Source organism: Salmo salar, chromosome ssa14 (assembly GCF_905237065.1).
Source record: "Salmo salar chromosome ssa14, Ssal_v3.1, whole genome shotgun sequence".
Classification (NCBI taxonomy): domain Eukaryota; kingdom Metazoa; phylum Chordata; class Actinopteri; order Salmoniformes; family Salmonidae; genus Salmo; species Salmo salar.
In genome coordinates, this window is record NC_059455.1 from 92307772 (window position 1) to 92326402 (window position 18631).

At 43.4% G+C, this 18631-nt stretch overlaps 1 protein-coding gene across 2 annotated transcripts in view; it reads left to right on the plus strand.

Annotated features, from left to right (window-relative positions):
• The first annotated feature begins 1786 nt into the window (after window positions 1-1786).
• The window catches only part of LOC106593574 (proto-oncogene tyrosine-protein kinase Yrk), a 46280-nt gene continuing 29435 nt past the window's right edge, over window positions 1787-18631 (plus strand). For both annotated transcript variants that reach the window (XM_045695022.1, XM_045695023.1), the window contains exon 1: window positions 1787-2215. The gene's annotated coding sequence lies outside the window, so the exon portion shown is untranslated. The remainder of the gene's footprint in view (window positions 2216-18631) is intronic.

Below are 18631 nucleotides of genomic sequence, written 5' to 3' on the forward strand. Positions count from 1 at the left end.
GTGTCGCACTGCTTTGCTTTATCCTGGCCAGGTCGCAGTTGTAAATGAGAATTTGTTCTCAACTAGCCTACCTGGTTAAATAAAGGTGAAATAAAAAATAAAATAAAAAATATCTGTCTGTTCCTCCTTTGATTCCCCGTGTCAGCATTATTGTCGTTTACGTTTCCCCTGTCCAGATGCTGTCCGTGTTCTGTTTCATGTCCATGTTTTATTAAATGTTCACTTCCTGTACTTGCTTCTCATCTACAGTGTCTGTCCTCACAGAGATGCGTAGGGACCTAGCCCATGAAATCAGCCCTAGCCTGAACAGGAAGCCAACATAGAGAGCCTAGCATTGGAGTAATATGATCAAATGTTTTGGTTCGAGTCAGTATTCTAGCAGCCGTGTTTAGCACTAACTGAAGTTAATTTTCGTGCTTTATCCGGGTAGCTGGAAAGTAGAGCATTGCAGTAGTCTAACCTAGAAGTGACAAAAGCATGGATACATTTTTATGCATCATTTTTGGACAAAAAGTTTCAGATTTTTGCAATGTTACGAAGATGGAAAAAAATCTGTCCTTTAAATATTCTTGATATGTTTGTCAAAATAGAGATCAGGGTCCAGAGTAACGCCGAGGTCCTTCAGTTTTATTCCAGAAGACTGTACAACCATCAAGATTACTTGTCAGATCCAACAGCAGGTCTCTTTGTTTCTAGGGAAATAGAACTAGCATCTCTGTTTTTGTCAAAGTTTAAAAGTAAAAAATCTGCCACCATCCACTTCCTTATGTCTGAAACACAGGCTTCCAGGGTGGGCAATTTCGGAGCTTCCCCGTGTTTCATCGAAATGTACAGCTGTGTGTCATCCGCATAGCAGTGAAAGTTGACATTGTGTTACCGAATGACATCACCAAGAGGTAAAATATTTAGTGAATCGCATCTGCAGTTCCACAGACTGGCCACCGCGTGGAGACAAAGGACAGCTCGTCCCTTCTCTTACTGGCTCCTCCATCAATTCCTGAGTTTCATAGAACTCTAAAATCATTATAACCACCTCTTGTTCCCAACAGAGAACAAATCTCGCCAGTTTGTAGTTATAAAACCCGGAAATATATTACCTCTGGTTCGTTCAGTCATCCCTATGGGAAAAATGAATGGGGAATGAATAGGGTTTTGGAAAAAATAAATATCTATGTATTTAACTAGGCAAGTCTGTTAAGAACAAATCATTTGCAATGATGGCCTACTCCGGCCAAACCCGGTCGACGCTGGGCCAATTCTGCGCTGCCCTACGGGACTCCCAATAACAGCCGGATGTGATACAGCCTGGAATCGAATGAAGATTATCTTCACCACAGACCTTATTTTCGACTTTAGTCCAGAAAACCCTACAAACACGCCATGAATTTTCCCGGTAGGTTTTGGCCAACGAACCATGGCGGAGTTAATGCCTACAAAAAGACGTCATTACTCTTTGGTGTCTCCAGCATTGAACAAACTGATGTTACGCTGAAAACCCGTTCGTTAAGTTTTAGACTGTAGGCGAGATCACACTTTATCCGCTTCCAGTACCTCTCTAGATGCCGAGAGAGAGAGAGAGAGAGAGGTAGGGAAGAGAAAGAGAGGGAGAGAGAGAGAGAGAGAGAGAGAGAGAGGTAGGGAAGAGAAAGAGAGAGAGAGGGGTAGGGAAGAGAAAGAGAGAGAGGTAGGGAAGAGAGAGAAAGAGAGAGAGGTAGGGAAGAGAGAGAAAGAGAGAGAGGTAGGGAAGAGAAAGAAAGAGAGAAAGAGAAAGAGGTAGGGAAGAGAGAGAAAGAGAGACATTATCTGTCTGTCTCTTTTTCAATTCGAGGGCTCTATTTCATGGGAAACATATGTCTCTCTAGCAGGATAGGCGGAAGGGACTACCTGGTTCTATTCCCGGGCTCAGCGGTTTTGTCCAAAAAAATTCTAGATGAATCACGTAATTGAAAGTCAAAACCAGATTTCTATTTTTCCTGTTAAATCACAAGCACATCCAGGGTGCGCTCTTCGGAGTGGATGTCAGTCAGTGCGCGTGTCAGTCAATCCAACCCTTCCGGACAGAGAGAGAGAGCGCCGCGCGTTCACATCCCCTCTAGAGGAGCGCTCCGCGAGCCACGGTCTCATCCCGTTCTGTCCCGTGCGCCTGGACTTAACTCCCTGGTGCTGTTCTCTCCGCCAGCCAGCGCGAATAACGGACGACCCTTCATGCTCTCCGGTGAGTCAGTCATGTTTGCGACTCTTATTTAGCTTTCTGAGACTGAGTGTAAACCTCTGTAGCCTAAAAAAAGATACTCAGTGTGTGTATGTGTATCTATGGTAAAGTTCAAATGTCTGTGTGTAGCAATGTAAATGTATATTGTTTTGGCTGTTTCCCCCTATTTCTGAGGGCACAGGCACAGGTATGAAACACACACACTCTCTCTCTCTCTCTCTCTCTCTCTCTCTCTCTCCTGGTCAACAGGAAACACTGCAGGGTGTGAGTGGAGCAGTAGTGATAGGATACTGAGAAGTGAGCAGTCTAGGAGCCCATATTTTGTTTTATCTCAAAGCATAACCTTCAATGTAGCGAAAAAGAGGAATAGTGGGGATATACAGAGAAAATGGAGGGCAGGGAGAGAGAGAGAGAGAGAGTGGGCAAGGAGAGAGAGAGAGTGGGCAAGGAGAGAGAGGGGGAGAGAGAGCGAGAGGGCAGGGAGAGAGGGCAGGGAGAGAGAGAGAGAGAGGAGGAGAGAGAGAGAGAGAGGGCAGGGAGAGAGAGTGGGCAAGGAGAGAGAGAGAGAGTGGGCAAGGAGAGAGAGAGGGGGAGAGAGAGTGAGAGGGCAGGGAAAGAGGGCAGGGAGAGAGAGAGAGAGAGGAGGAGAGAGAGAGGGAGAGAGAGAGAGAGAGAGGGCAGGGAGAGAGAGTGGGCAAGGAGAGAGAGAGAGAGTGGGCAAGGAGAGAGAGAGGGGGAGAGAGAGAGGGGGAGAGAGAGCGAGAGGGCAGTGAAAGAGAGAGAGAGGGCAAGGAGAGAGAGAGTGAGAGGGCAGGGAAAGAGGGCAGGGAGAGAGAGAGAGGAGGAGAGAGAGAGGGGGAGAGAGAGAGAGAGGGCAGGGAGAGAGAGTGGGCAAGGAGAGAGAGAGAGAGTGGGCAAGGACAGAGAGAGGGGGAGAGAGAGCGAGAGGGCAGGGAAAGAGAGAGAGAGGGCAAGGAGAGAGAGAGGGGGAGAGAGAGCGTGAGGGCAGGGAAAGAGAGAGAGAGGGCAAGGAGAGAGAGAGTGAGAGGGCAGGGAAAGAGAGAGAGGGGGGGGGGGGGTTGTTAGACCAGTGGCGGTCGGTGCTGTTTTAAGATGAGGAAGGACATCCATTTTTTTTATGAGCGTGGCCTTATTTCTATTACAGCATATTGGATGACTGTAATTCATATTCCATTCACCCAGTTCAATGTAACATCGATAGGTTTAGGCTACTGCATGATACTAACATTTTCCCTATACCCATCATGAGGTTGCTACAACCTAGCCTATGAATTAAAGTTTGCAACGTAGGTGCACTCAGGTTGAGAGAAAAATTTGATGTGACAGACAGTGACAGATGGACAGACAGTGACACATTCAATACCGTATTGCACAAGCTTGCCTGCATCTAGCTGATATAGGGTGTTGCAAACAAGAGTTTTCTATTGGACAAATTCAGATATGTTTATCCCTGTTACCCTCTACAATCATGCAGTAACATTATAGTGTACAGTCAGTAAGCAGTTTAGCACTTATACCGGCAGGCCCTAGTGGCAATACATTTGTAAAAAAAAGCTTACCTTGACTTGGAAGAGTTCCAGTGTTGTGTTGGATAGTCATAGCCAGCTGGCTAACATAGCATCCCTCTGTTTGAGAAAGGTGTTTGAGTAGGCTAAACTAGCTAGCTGCGTTAGCTAGCTAAGTAAGTGAAACTGAAAGTAAAAAAAAATGACAATCTCTCTCTCTCTCTTGCTTCTCCTTCATTTTGTAAGAAATGAATTAGTTAAAAACTGTTCAACTATTGTCTTTCTCTTTGAGTCAACTACTCACCACATTTTATACACTGCAGTGCTAGCTAGTTGTAGCTTATGCTTTCAGCACTTGATTAATTATCTGATCCTTTGATTGGGTGGACAACATGTCAGTTCATGCTACAAGAGCTCTCATCGGTTGGAGGACATCCTCTGGAAGTTTTCCTAATTACTGTGTAAGTCTATGGAAGGGGGTGAGAACCATGAACCTCCTAGGTTTGTTTTGAAGTCAATGTACCCAGAGGAGGACGGAAGCTAGCTGTCCTCCAGCTACACAATGGTGCTACCCTACAGAGTACTGTAGACCTTCTTTGCAAAACAGTGTGTTTTAATCAATTATTTGGTGACGTGAATATATTTAGTATAGTTTAATAAAAAAATTATAACTTTTTAAATGTTTTACAATTTTAATTTTAATAAAATTTACTGAGGAGGATGGTCCCCCCTTCCTCCTCTGTGGAGCCTCCACTGAGTGAGAGGTACAGGGGGAGGTTGGGGGGTGGAAAAAGAGAGAGTGAGTGATGAAGGGTGAGGGAGAGATGGAAAAGTTCTGCGAAGTCAGGTGTCTCAGGCACAGGGTCTTCCTGTTTCCACGTGATGTCATCACATCCTCCATATAGAAAAGTAGAGAAAGGGAGTGATAGAGTGAAAGAAGGTTTCAGTGGGCGCCTGCCTCTGGCCTACTATAGCCTCTACCAAGAGGTCTGAACCTTTATGACATAGGAGTACACTCATCCTGTAATCGACAGAGCCGAAGATTTCCTCTATATCGCTAATGACCACGTCCAAAAAGCCATTGTCAAGCTAACAGAAAAGTGTCAGGCCGTATCTTATTTCCCTTATAATGCACTAGGCTACTTTTGACCAGAGCCATATTCCTCCACTGTAGTACTTTTTGCCCTCCATATGTAGCATCTCTCCCTATGTAGCATCCATCCCTATGTAGCATATCTCCTTATGTAGCATCCCTCCCTATGTAGCATCCCCATCTCTCCCTATGGAGCATCCCTATGTAGCATCCCTCCTTATGTAGCATCCCTCTCTTTGTAGCGTCCCTCCCTATGTAGCATCCCTCCCTATGTAGCATCCCTCCCTATGTAGCATCCCTTATGTATTGTCCCTCCTTATGTAGCGTCCCTCTCTATGTAGTGTACCTCTCTATGTATCATCCCTCCCTATGTAGCATCCCTCCCTATGTAGCATCCCTCCTTATGTAGCGTCCCTCTCTATGTAGTGTCCCTCTCTATGTAGTGTCCCTCCCTTTGTACCCTCCCTCCCTATGTAGCATCCCTCCCTATGTAGCATACCTTCTTATGTAGCATCCCTCCCTACGTAGAATCCCTCCCTATGTAGTGTCCTTCTCTATGTAGCATCCCTCCGTATGTAGCGGACTTTCTATGTAAAGTCCCTCCCTATGTATCGTCCTTCCCTATGTAGCATCCCTCTCTATGTAGTGTCCCTCTCTATGTAGTGTCCCTCCCTTTGTACCCTCCCTCCCTATGTAGCATCCCTCCCTATGTAGCATACCTTCTTATGTAGCATCCCTCCCTACGTAGAATCCCTCCCTATGTAGTGTCCTTCTCTATGTAGCATCCCTCCGTATGTTGCGGACTTTCTATGTAAAGTCCCTCCCTATGTATCGTCCTTCCCTATGTAGCATCCCTCTCTATGTAGTGTCCCTCTCTATGTAGTGTCCCTCCCTTTGTACCCTCCCTCCCTATGTAGCATCCCTCCCTATGTAGCATACCTTCTTATGTAGCATCCCTCCCTACGTAGAATCCCTCCCTATGTAGTGTCCTTCTCTATGTAGCATCCCTCCGTATGTTGCAGACTTTCTATGTAAAGTCCCTCCCTATGTATCGTCCTTCCCTATGTAGCATCCCTCCCTACGTAGCATCCCTTCTTATGGAGCATCCCTCCCTATGTAGCATCTCTCCCTATGTAGCATCCCTCCCTATGTAATCAAAATCAAATAAAATTGTATCAGTCACATGCGCCAAATACAACCTTACAGTGAAATGCTTACTTACGAGCCCCTAACCAACAATGGTTAAATATATATATATACAGGGGGGTGCCGGTACAGAGTCAATGTACAGGGGCACCGGTTAGTTGAGGTACTATGTACATGTAGGTAGAGTTATTAAAGTGACTATGCATAGATGACAACAGAGAGTGGCAGTGGTGCGGAGAGGAGGCAATGCTTATAGTCTGGGTAGCCATTTGACTAGATGTTCAGGAGTCTTATGGCTTGGGGGTAGAAGCTGTTTAGAAGCCTCTTGGACCTAGACTTGGCGCTCCGGTACCGCTTGCCGTGTGGTAGTAGAGAGAACAGTCTATGACTAGGGTGGCTGGAGTGTTTGACAATTTTTAGGGCCTTTCTCTGACACTGCCTGGTATAGAGGTCCAGGATGGCAGGAAGCTTGGCCCCAGTGATGTACTGGGCCGTTCACACTACTCTCTGTAGTGCCTTGCGGTCTGAGGCCGAGCAGTTGCCATACCAGGCAGTGATGCAACCAGTCAGGATGCTCTCGATGGTGCAGCTGTAGAAACCTTTGAGGATCTGAGGACCCATGCCAAATCTTTTCAGTCTCCTGAGGGAGGATAGGTTTTGTCGTGCCCTCTTCACGACTGTCTTGGTGTGCTTGAACCATGTTAGTTTGTTGGTGATGTGGACACCAAGGATCCGTTCTCATGTATTGTCCCTCGCTATATGTATCTGAACAAAAATAGCCTAGTAGGCCTACGGTACACTAGGCATATATAGGGAATAGGCAACACTGTCATGAAGTCAGATGCAGCCTTTGATTCACCACCGTTATTTACTCCTAATCTAGTGTTCCATTTATTGCTCTGTAATTTGATTTCAAAATAACTGACTTAACAGGCTCAGTGTGAACTGTAAGCGCTGCCCTTCACGCTTCACTGGCCAACATCCGTAAAAAATAAAATCTGAAGTTACTCAACACACTCACTCAGCGAAAACAAAACCAGCACAATTTCACAAACTTTGTTTTGGTTTGGTTAAATGACAGAGTGATTTTTCAAACAAAGTGAGTGTGAGAAGTGCAGGGAGATTGTTTGTTGGTCTGTAGTCAAGCCCAGAGAAACCCTCACAGGCACCGAAAGCAGGTAATTAGAGAGAGAGAGGATTCTGTAACTAGGCCAGAATGAGAGAGATAAAGGATTCTGTAACTAGGCCAGAATGAGAGAGATAAAGGATTCTGTAACTAGGCCAGAATGAGAGAGATAAAGGATTCTGTAACTAGGCCAGAATGAGAGAGATAAAGGATTCTGTAACTAGGCCAGAATAAGAGAGATAAAGGATTCTGTAACTAGGCCAGAATAAGAGAGATAAAGGATTCTGTAACTAGGCCAGAATGAGAGAGAGAAAGGATTCTGTAACTAGGCCAGAATGAGAGAGAGAAAGGATTCTGTAACTAGGCCAGAATGAGAGAGATAAAGGATTCTGTAACTAGGCCAGAATGAGAGAGATAAAGGATTCTGTAACTAGGCCAGAATGAGAGAGAGAAAGGATTCTGTAACTAGGCCAGAATGAGAGAGATAAAGGATTCTGTAACTAGGCCAGAATGAGAGAGATAAAGTATTCTGTATACCAACCCAAACTTACTCCACATAGCTGTGTGTGCGTGTTGTTCCTACTGTGTTGTTCTTACTCTGTTGTTCCTACTGTGTTGTTCCTGCTGTGAATTCCCTGCTGGGAGCTGTTTATCTGTAGGAGATGGCACAGGAAAGGGTGTGTTTGGATGTCTGTGAGTGTGATGATTGAGGGTGGTGTGTGTGTCTGCTATGCGTTTTCAGTCCAGAGTAAATGTTTTATTTTTTTAAAATCCCTCCATGTCCATTAGATAGGCAATTTAGGTGGGAATAGCCTGAGTTGGATTTAAACCACTGAACTTCTTGTAACCGGTTGAGTACAAAGAGAGTTACTGCCCGTATATCAGAGGTGGCCAACCCTCCTTCTTGAGAGATGCTGGGTATGCTGGGTATTGTTCCACCACTACTTAAAAATGGTTCTACTAATCAGCTGCTCAACAGGACCTTGATTAGCTGAATCAGGTATGTTATTGTCAGTGGTAGAAAAAAGTGCCCAATTCTCATACTTGAGTAAAAGTATAGATACCTTAATAAAAAGTTACTCAAGTAAAAGTGAAAGTCACCCAGTAAAATACTACTTGAATAAAAGTCTAAAAGTATTTGGTTTTAAATATACTTAAGTATCAAAACTAAATGTAATTCCAAAATATACTTAAGTAACAAAAGTAAAAGTATAAATCATTTCAAATTCCTCATATGAAGTATTTTCTTGTTTTTAAAATGAACGGATAGCCAGAAGCACACTCCCAACACTCAGACAATATTTACAAAAGATGCATTTGTGTGTAGTGAGTCTGCCAGATCAGAGGCAGTAGGGATGACCACGTGTTCTCTTGATAAGTGTGTGAAGTATTCAAAAGTACTTTGGGTTGTCAGGGAAAATGTATGTTGTAAAAAGTACAATATTTTATTTAGGAATGTAGTGAAGTATAAGTAAAAGTTGTCAAAAATATAAATAGTAAAGTAAAGTACAGATACCCCAAAAAACTGCTTAAGTAGTACTTTAAATAATTTTAGTTAAGTACTTTACACCACTGATTACAGTATGGCTGAAGCAAAAGTCTGCACACCCAGTAGCTTTCCTGCAGGAGGGTTGGCTTCCACCCCTATAGAGGGGATGAGTGTACAAGCATGCCATTATCTCCAAAACACTATTTTGATACAGTGTTGCTTCTTTTTTAATCTATGCAAATATAAGTTTAGTAAAGGGTTTCACCCATGAGAAAGAGAGAAAAAAAACAGAGAGAGAGAAAAAAAACAGAGAGAGAGAGAGAGAGATAGATAGATAGATAGAGAGAGAGAGAGAGAGAGATAGATAGATAGATAGAGATATATATATATAGAGAGAGAGAGAGAGAGAGAGAGAGAGAGAGAGAGAGAGAGAGAGAGAGAGAGAGAGAGAGAGAGAGAGAGAGAGAGAGAGAGAGAGAGAGAGAGAGAGAGAGATTGCTCTAATATCTCTGGTTAGGGTAGAGCAGAGGGGAACTATAGCTGCTGTTAAATTTACTCTGACATAAATAGGCCTTATTTAAACTGACAGCACTTCTGAGAACCATAACATTCACACCAGACACACACAGTTTCACACAGATGTACACGCTCTCTCAAACCAGACACCCTGGCCTGTATCAGGGAGATGTAACCATTCTCAACGGCAGGTCTGTGGGCTAGTCATTCTGGTCTGTGTATGTTGCTTACAAGTCCATCAGACAGTTATCTATCACTTTTTTTCATCAGTTCTCAACCTGTTGGTTAGTCTGTTAGTCTGTTGGTTAGTCTGGTCACCAGCCTTTGTTGTGTTTTGGACACTGGTCACCAGCCTTCGCTGTGTTTTGGACACTGGTCACCAGCCTTCGTTGTGTTTTAGACACTGGTCACCAGCCTTCGCTGTGTTTTAGACACTGGTCACCAGCCTTCGTTGTGTTTTAGACACTGGTCACCAGCCTTCGTTGTGTTTTAGACACTGGTCACCAGCCTTCGTTGTGTTTTTGACACTGGTCACCAGCCTTCGTTGTGTTTTTGACACTGGTCACCAGCCTTCATTGTGTTTTGGACACTGGTCACCAGCCTTCGCTGTGTTTTAGACACTGGTCACCAGCCTTCGTTGTGTTTTTGACACTGGTCACCAGCCTTCGTTGTGTTTTGGACACTGGTCACCAGCCTTCGTTGTGTTTTTGACACTGGTCACTAGCCTTCGTTGTGTTTTGGACACTGGTCACCAGCCTTCGTTGTGTTTTAGACACTGGTCACCAGCCTTCGTTGTGTTTTGGACACTGGTCACCAGCCTTCGTTGTGTTTTAGACACTGGTCACCAGCCTTCGTTGTGTTTTAGACACTGGTCACTAGCCTTCGTTGTGTTTTGGACACTGGTCACCAGCCTTCGTTGTGTTTTTGACACTGGTCACTAGCCTTCGTTGTGTTTTGGACACTGGTCACCAGCCTTCGTTGTGTTTTAGACACTGGTCACCAGCCTTCGTTGTGTTTTAGACACTGGTCACCAGCCTTCGTTGTGTTTTGGACACTGGTCACCAGCCTTTGTTGTGTTTTCGACACTGGTTACCAGCCTTCGTTGTGTTTTAGACACTGGTCACCAGCCTTCGTTGTGTTTTAGACACTGGTCACCAGCCTTCGTTGTGTTTTAGACACTGGTTACCAGCCTTCGCTGTGTTTTAGACACTGGTCACCAGCCTTCGTTGTTTTTTAGACACTGGTCACCAGCCTTCGTTGTGTTTTAGACACTGGTCACCAGCCTTCGTTGTGTTTTGGACACTGGTCACCAGCCTTCGTTGTGTTTTGGACACTGGTCACCAGCCTTCGTTGTGTTTTAGACACTGGTTACCAGCCTTCGCTGTGTTTTAGACACTGGTCACCAGCCTTCGTTGTTTTTTAGACACTGGTCACCAGCCTTCGTTGTGTTTTGGACACTGGTCACCAGCCTTCGTTGTGTTTTGGACACTGGTCACCAGCCTTCGTTGTGTTTTTGACACTGGTCACCAGCCTACGTTTTGTTTTGGACACTGGTCACCAGCCTTCGTTGTGTTTTAGACACTGGTCACCAGCCTTCGTTGTGTTTTGGACACTGGTCACCAGCCTTTGTTGTGTTTTCGACACTGGTTACCAGCCTTCGTTGTGTTTTAGACACTGGTCACCAGCCTTCGTTGTGTTTTAGACACTGGTCACCAGCCTTCGTTGTGTTTTAGACACTGGTCACCAGCCTTCGTTGTGTTTTTGACACTGGTCACCAGCCTTCGTTGTGTTTTGGACACTGGTCACCAGCCTTCATTGTGTTTTAGACACTGGTCACCAGCCTTCGTTGTGTTTTGGACACTGGTCACCAGCCTTTGTTGTTTTTTGGACACTGGTCACCAGCCTTCGTTGTGTTTTAGACACTGGTCACCAGCCTTCGTTGTGTTTTGGACACTGGTCACCAGCCTTCGTTGTGTTTTGGACACTGGTCACCAGCCTTCGTTGTGTTTTGGACACTGGTCACCAGCCTTCGTTGTGTTTTTGACACTGGTCACCAGCCTTCGTTGTGTTTTAGACACTGGTCACTAGCCTTCGTTGTGTTTTGGACACTGGTCACCAGCCTTCGTTGTGTTTTAGACACTGATCACCAGCCTTCGTTGTGTTTTAGACACTGGTCACCAGCCTTCGTTGTGTTTTGGACACTGGTCACCAGCCTTCGTTGTGTTTTAGACACTGGTCACCAGCCTTCGTTGTGTTTTAGACACTGGTCACCAGCCTTCGCTGCATTCAGAATGACTGGCAGGGTTGGAAAGAAAAATAAATGAGACAACCTTAACCATCTAAACTGGAACAACCATTTCAGTAGCGGTGCAACAAGTCCAACTAACAGATTTGATTAGTTTAGAAAATGTATGTTATTTATCTTTGTGTAGCATAGGACAAAAATGATTGATTAATTAATCAATGTACAGGAATTAGTCCAAAAGAAACTGTTGTTTGCAACTGTTGGACTAATGATTACACCCTAGATGCAAGGCGGTATTGAATGCTTCACTGTTTGTCACAATCTTTCTCTCGACCTGTGTGCGCCTACGTTGTAAACTTTCATTCATAGGCTAGGTTGTAGCAACCTCATGATGGGTATAGGGAAAATGTTACCATGTAAATCATGCAGTAGGCTAAACCTATTGATGTTACATTGAACTGGGTGAATGGAATATGAATTACAGTCATCCAATATGCTGTAATAGAAATAAGGCCACGCTCATGAAAAAAATGGATGTCCTTCCTCATCTTAAACGGCACCGACCACCACTGGTCAGAGCTGTGTGTAAGTTGACTATGCAAACAATTTGGAATTTCCAACACATTAATGTTTCTTATAAAAACAAGAAGTGACGCAGTCAGTCTTTCCTCAACTTGTATCCAAGAGAGACTGACATGCCTAGTATTAATATTAGTCCTTTAAGAAAAAGATGTGCCGCTCTGTTCTGGGCCAGCTGCAGCTTAACTAGGTTTTTCTTTGCAGCACTTGAATAAATGTGACTCGTTTCAGGAAACTAGGCGTATGTTGCGAGTCACTACTTCACAGGGGAGGCATTTGAATGTAAACATACATTTTTTTATCAAAATGCGTTTTTTTTTACAGAAATGCCTTGTGGAAAATGTGAACTTTCATGTACCTTAATAACAAACTTGTACGCTATCTGTAAATACGAATTGAATTGTTAAATTATGAGCCTAGTTGATTTAGCCACGGAAAAAGGAACCTTTCCGCTAGCCATGATTGACTGAGATAATGGAAGGCCTGGACATGCTGAGAGCTGATTTCGAATTGGTCTGCCTTGTAACATGAGCTGATCAGTATGTGTAGGTAATCCTTTCTAACGTGGCTTTTTGAAAGAAATCACAAATTACTGCAGAAGTGTTGACAATGCTCTCCACTTTCTGGAGGACTGAGTTTTGAAATCAGTGGAATGCCCAGTGGAATCAGAGTATGATAGCTAAGGAGATGAAGAAAATTCTGCCGTTTGATTCCAAATATGTGGAGGGAGTCGAAAAGAGAACACAGAAGGCTGTTGTATAAAACACCTGTCTCCGGATTATATCTTCAAACTAAGGGCAACCATGGCATTCGTGATAGAGAGGGAGAAGCGTTCATGCATTTATACGGGTAAGAGTGTTTAGCTAGCTACATTTTCAGATATTATATAATTCAAAATTTTTCAAAGTCGTTTTCATTGCAAGTTAAAGCGTACTGTTAGCTAGTTAGCTAACGTTAACTGGCTGGCTCGCTAGCTAGCTAGCTAGCTAACATTACGTGTATGATCTGTGTAGTAATATTATTTGTATCTCAGAGCCATTTGCCTTGCTAGTTATAGCCTAATGTTAGCTAGCTAGCTAACATTGAACCTAGTTGGTTAGTTACCTGCAGATTCATGCAGGGTAGTAATGTTATGAGTTGGGATTATGGTTCATTGTTTAGCTAGCTAGCTACATGTCTATACAAAAGACACCACTATGCAAGGAACCATTTCACTGTACAATTTACACCTTCTGTATCCTGTGCATGTGACAAATATACTTTGCTCTTATTTAATATAGTGTGTGTTTACCAGAGAGGGTAATGTGAAGAACAACATGACCTGCACCAAAGTCAAATTATGATATATTGTTATGCCAATGAGACAGTGTCCAAGTTCTAAAATTATTCGGTAGACTGCCCTGCTTTTATTTAGTCACAATCACAACCGTAAGGTATTTTCTGTAATTAGCTTGTGATTAACTTGTAAATAATGATCTTGTTGTGAGTTTATTTTCCTGTAATATTGAATACAAATAAGCTAAAGTGAAGACGTTGTCAGCTATATGATATGGTCATTATTTGAACTGGTTAGCCAGCTAATTTAAGGTTAGCTAACAAGCTAGACACGAACCAAAACATTGTTTAGAAAGTTGCTTATTTTTGCCTGGTTTGCTAGATTGACATATACTAAATTCATTTTTAAATGGATGGGTATATTGGTGTTAAAATACACCAGTTATGCTATTTTGCACCACAAGGCTGCTGATGTCCTGCAGCCTGGAGTTTTTGGGGTTGATACTTTTTCACAACGACAAGTTTGATGTCGTACGACAATAGAATGTTCATGTCGATAGACGTAGTATAAACCAGCCTTTAGTCTTGAAATCTTTTGTTGTTTAGTACACTACCGTACCCACTCTGTTTAGCACATGGCCTCACATGTGAATCCTTAAAGAGATGGGTGGGGCTTAAGAGGGTGTGAATGATGCTGAATGGGTGTAGACAAAGAGGAGCTCTCCAGTAGGTGTACCAAAACATTCAAGGGCCATTTTCTCTAAAGTGAGGTTACAAGTTTATCAACTTTCAAAGCAGAATTACTTACTCATTATTCCTCAACTGTAGTGTATGATATATACCATGTTGTAGCTGATATACCATTTCAAATGTAGCTACATAAAGAGCATCTCTTTATTACTGACAGGCCTCTCCACATATTTACCACCATTTCATCTGTATGTTTTGACCATGCCAGTTTACAATCTAAGGTAACACCAAGTAATTTATTGTCCTCTACTTGTTCAACAGCCACGCCATTCATTACCAGATTCAGCTCAGGTCTAGAACTTAGGGAATGATTTGTACCAAATACAATGCTCTTAGTTTTAAAGATGTTCAGGGTAAGTTTATTAACGGCGACCCATTTCAAAACAGACTGCAACTCTTTGTTAAGGATTTCATTGACTTCATTAGCTGTGGTTGCAGATGCGTATATGGTTGAATCATCAGCATTCATGGACACCTGCTTTGTTAAATGCCAGTGACAGGTCATTGGTAAAAATAGAAAAGAGTAGAGGGCCTAGAGAGCTGCCCTGAGGTGCACCACACTTTACATGTTTGACATTAGAGAAGCTTCCATTAAAGAAAACCATCTGAGTTCTATTAGATAGATGACTCTGAATCCACGATATCGCAGAGGTTGAAAAGCCATAACACAATACACTACCGTTCAAAAAGTTTGGGGTCACTTAGAAATGTCCTTGTTTTTGAAAGAAAAGCACATTTTTTGTCCATTAAAATAACATCAAATTGATCAGAAATACAGTGTAGACATTGTTAACGTTGTAAATTACTATTTTAGCTGGAAACTGCTGATTTTTAATGGAATATCTACATAGGCATACAGAGGCCCATTATCAGCAACCATCACTCCTGTGTTCCAATGGCACGTTGTGTTAGCTAATCCAAGTTTATCATTTTAAAAGGCTAATTGATCATTAGAAAACCCTTTTGCAATTATGTTAGCACAGCTGAAAACTGTTGTGCTTATTAAAGAAGCAATAAAACTGGCCTTCTTTAGACTAGTTGAGTATCTGGAGCATCAGCATTACAGGCTCAAAATGGCCAGAAACAAATAACTTTCTTCTGAAACTCGTCAGTCTATTCTTGTTCTGAGAAATGAAGGCTATTCCATGCAAGAAATTGCCAAGAAACTGAAGATCTCGTACAACGCTGTGTACTACTCCCTTCACAGAACAGCGCAAACTGGCTCTAACCAGAATAGAAAGAGGAGTGGCAGGCCCCGGTGCACAACTGAGCAAGAGGACAAGTACATTAGAGTGTCTAGTTTGAGAAACAGACGCCTCACAAGTCCTCAACTGGCAGCTTCATTAAATAGTACCCGCAAAACACTAGTCTCAACGTCAACAGTGAAGAGGCGACTCTGGGATGCTGGCCTTCTAGGCAGAGCTGCAAAGAAAAAGCCATATCACAGACTGGCCAATAGAAATAAAATATTAAGATGGGCAAAATAACACAGACACTGGACAAAGGAAGATTGGAAAAAAGTGTTATGGACAGACGAATCTAAGTTTGAGGTGTTCGGATCACAAAGAAGAACATTCGTGAGATGCAGAAAAAATGAAAAGATGCTGGAGGAGAGCTTGACGCCATCTGGGAAGCATGGTGGAGGCAATGTGATGGTCTGGGGGTGCTTTGGAGGTGGTAAAGTGGGAGATTTGTACAGGGTAAAAGGGATCTTGAAGAAGGAAGGTTATCACTCCATTTTGCAACGCCATGCCATACCCTGTGGATGGAGCTTAATTGGAGCCAATTTCCTCCTACAACAAGACAATGACCCAAAGCATAGCTCCAAACTATGCAATAACTATTTAGGGAAGAAGCAGTCAGCTGGTATTCTGTCTATAATGGAGTGGCCTGCACAGTCACCGGATCTCAACCCTATTGAGCTGTTGTGGGAGCAGCTTGACGGTATGGTACGTAAGAAGTGTCAATCAAGCCAATCCAACTTGTGGGAGGTGCTTCAGGAAGCATGGGGTGAACTCTCTTCAGATTACCTCAACAAACTGACAACTAGAATGCCAAAGGTCTGCAAGGCTGTAATTGCTTGAAATGGAGGATTCTTTGACGAGAGCAAAGTTTGAAGGACACAATTATTATTTCAATGAAAAATCCTTATTTAGAACCTTGTCAATGTCTTGACTCTATTTCCTATTCATTTCGCAACTAATTTCATGTATGTTTTCATGGAAAACAATGACATTTTGAGGTGACCCGAAACTTTTGAAAGGTAATGTACGTTTTCTCAGTAATATCAAAGGCTGCACTGAAATCTAACTGTACAGCTTCCACAATCTTATTATTAGCAATTTATTTCATCAGTCACTTGTGTCAGTGCAGTACATGTTGAGTGCCCTTCTCTATAAGGATGTTGAAAGTCTGTTGTTTACAGAGAAATAGCATTGTATTTGGTCAAACACCATTTTTCCCCAACAGTTTGCTAGCAGCAAGCTGATAGGTCTGCTGTTAGAACCAGTAAAGGCCGCTTTACCACTCTTGGGTTGCGGAATGACTTTGACTTCCCTCCAGAACTGAGGACAAAGACTTTCCTCTAGGCTCAGATTAAAGATATGACAGATATGCATGTTTATCAATAATTGGAAGAAGCAATTTCATAAATTTATCAAGTGCAGTATCTGGATGCTCCTTATTAATCACATCAGACCAACAAATATTTTTAACATCATCCACATAAGTCACAGCAAAATATTGATCTCTTATACACTATTTTAGGCCCAGCTTTCAGAACTTTTGTTTTCCTGGATATAGCCACTATATTGTGATGACTACATCTAATGGGTACGCATACAGCTTTAGAACAAAGTTTAGTAAAAATGTGATCAATACATGTGGATGATCTTGTTCCTGTAGTGTTTGTAAACACTGGTAGGTTGATTAATAACCTGAACCAGATTACAGGCACTGGTTACAGTGAGAGCTTCCTCTTGAGTGGACAGCTTGATGAAAACCAGTCAGTATTCAGGTCCCCAAGAAAGTAGACCTAAGTACACTATCAAGCTTTCACACAAGCCTTCCCCAATTATCCTTCTCCCAAATCCATTCAGCTGATGTTCTGAAAGAGCTGCAAAATCTGGACCCCTACAAATCAGCCGGGCTCGACAATCTGGACCCTTTCTTTCTAAAATTATCTGCCGAAATTATTGCAACCCCTATTACTAGCCTGTTCAACCTCTCTTTCGTGTCGTCTGAGATTCCCATAGATTTGAAAGCAGCTGCTGTCATCCCCCTCTTCAAAGGAGGGGACACTCTTGACCCAAATTGCTACAGACCTATATCCATCCTACCCTGCCTTTCTAAGGTCTTTGAAAGCCAAGTCAACAAACAGATTACCGACCATTTCGAATCCCACCGCACCTTCTCCGCTATGCAATCTGGTTTCAGAGCTGGTCATGGGTGCACCTCAGCCACGCTCAAGGCCCTAAACGATATCGTAACCGCCATCGATAAGAAACAATACAGTGCTGCCGTATTCATTGACCTGGCCAAAGCTTTCGACTCTGTCAATCACCACATCCTTATCGGCAGACTCAGTAGCCTTGGTTTCTCAAATGATTGCATCGCCTGGTTCACCAACTACTTTTCTGATAGAGTTCAGTGTGTCAAATCGGAGGGCCTGTTGTCCGGGCCTCTGGCATTCTCTATGGGCGTGCCACAGGGTTCAATTCTTGGGCCAACTCTTTTCTCTGTATACATCAATGATGTCGCTCTTGCTGCTGGTGAGTCTCTGATCCACCTCTACGCAGACGACACCATTCTGTATACTTCTGGCCCTTCTTTGGACACTGTGTTAACAACCCTCCAGACGAGCTTCAATGCCATACAACTCTCCTTCCATGGCCTCCAACTGCTCCTAAATACAAGTAAAACTAAATGCATGCTCTTCAACCGATCGCTGCCGGCACCTGCCCGCCTGTCCAGCATCACTACTCTGGACGGTTCTGACTTAGAATATGTGGACAACTACAAATACCTAGGTGTCTGGTTAGACTGTAAACTCTCCTTACAGACTCGTCAAACATCTCCAATCAAAAGTTAAATCTAGAATTGGCTTCCTATTTCGCAACAAAGCATCCTTCACTCATGCTGCCAAACATACCCTCGTAAAACTGACCATCCTACCAATCCTCGACTTCGGCAATGTCATTTACAAAATAGCCTCCAACACTCTACTCAGCATATTGGATGCAGTCTATCACAGTGCTATCCGTTTTGTCACCAAAGCCCCATATACTACCCACCACTGCGACCTGTACGCTCTCGTTGGCTGGCCTTCGCTTCATAATCGTCGCCAAACCCACTGGCTCCAGGTCATCTACAAGACCCTGCTAGGTAAAGTCCCCCCTTGTCTCCGCTCACTGGTCACCATAGCAGCACCCACCTGTAGCATGCGCTCCAGCAGGTATATCTCTTTTGTCACCCCCAAAGCCAATTCCTCCTTTGGCCGTCTCTCCTTCCAGTTCTCTGCTGCCAATGACTGGAACGAACTACAAAAATCTCTGAAACTGGAAACACATCTCCCTCACTAGCTTTAAGCACCAGCTGTCAGAGCAGCTCACAGATCACTGCACCTGTACATAGCCCATCTATAATTTAACCCAAACAACTACCTCTTCCCCTACT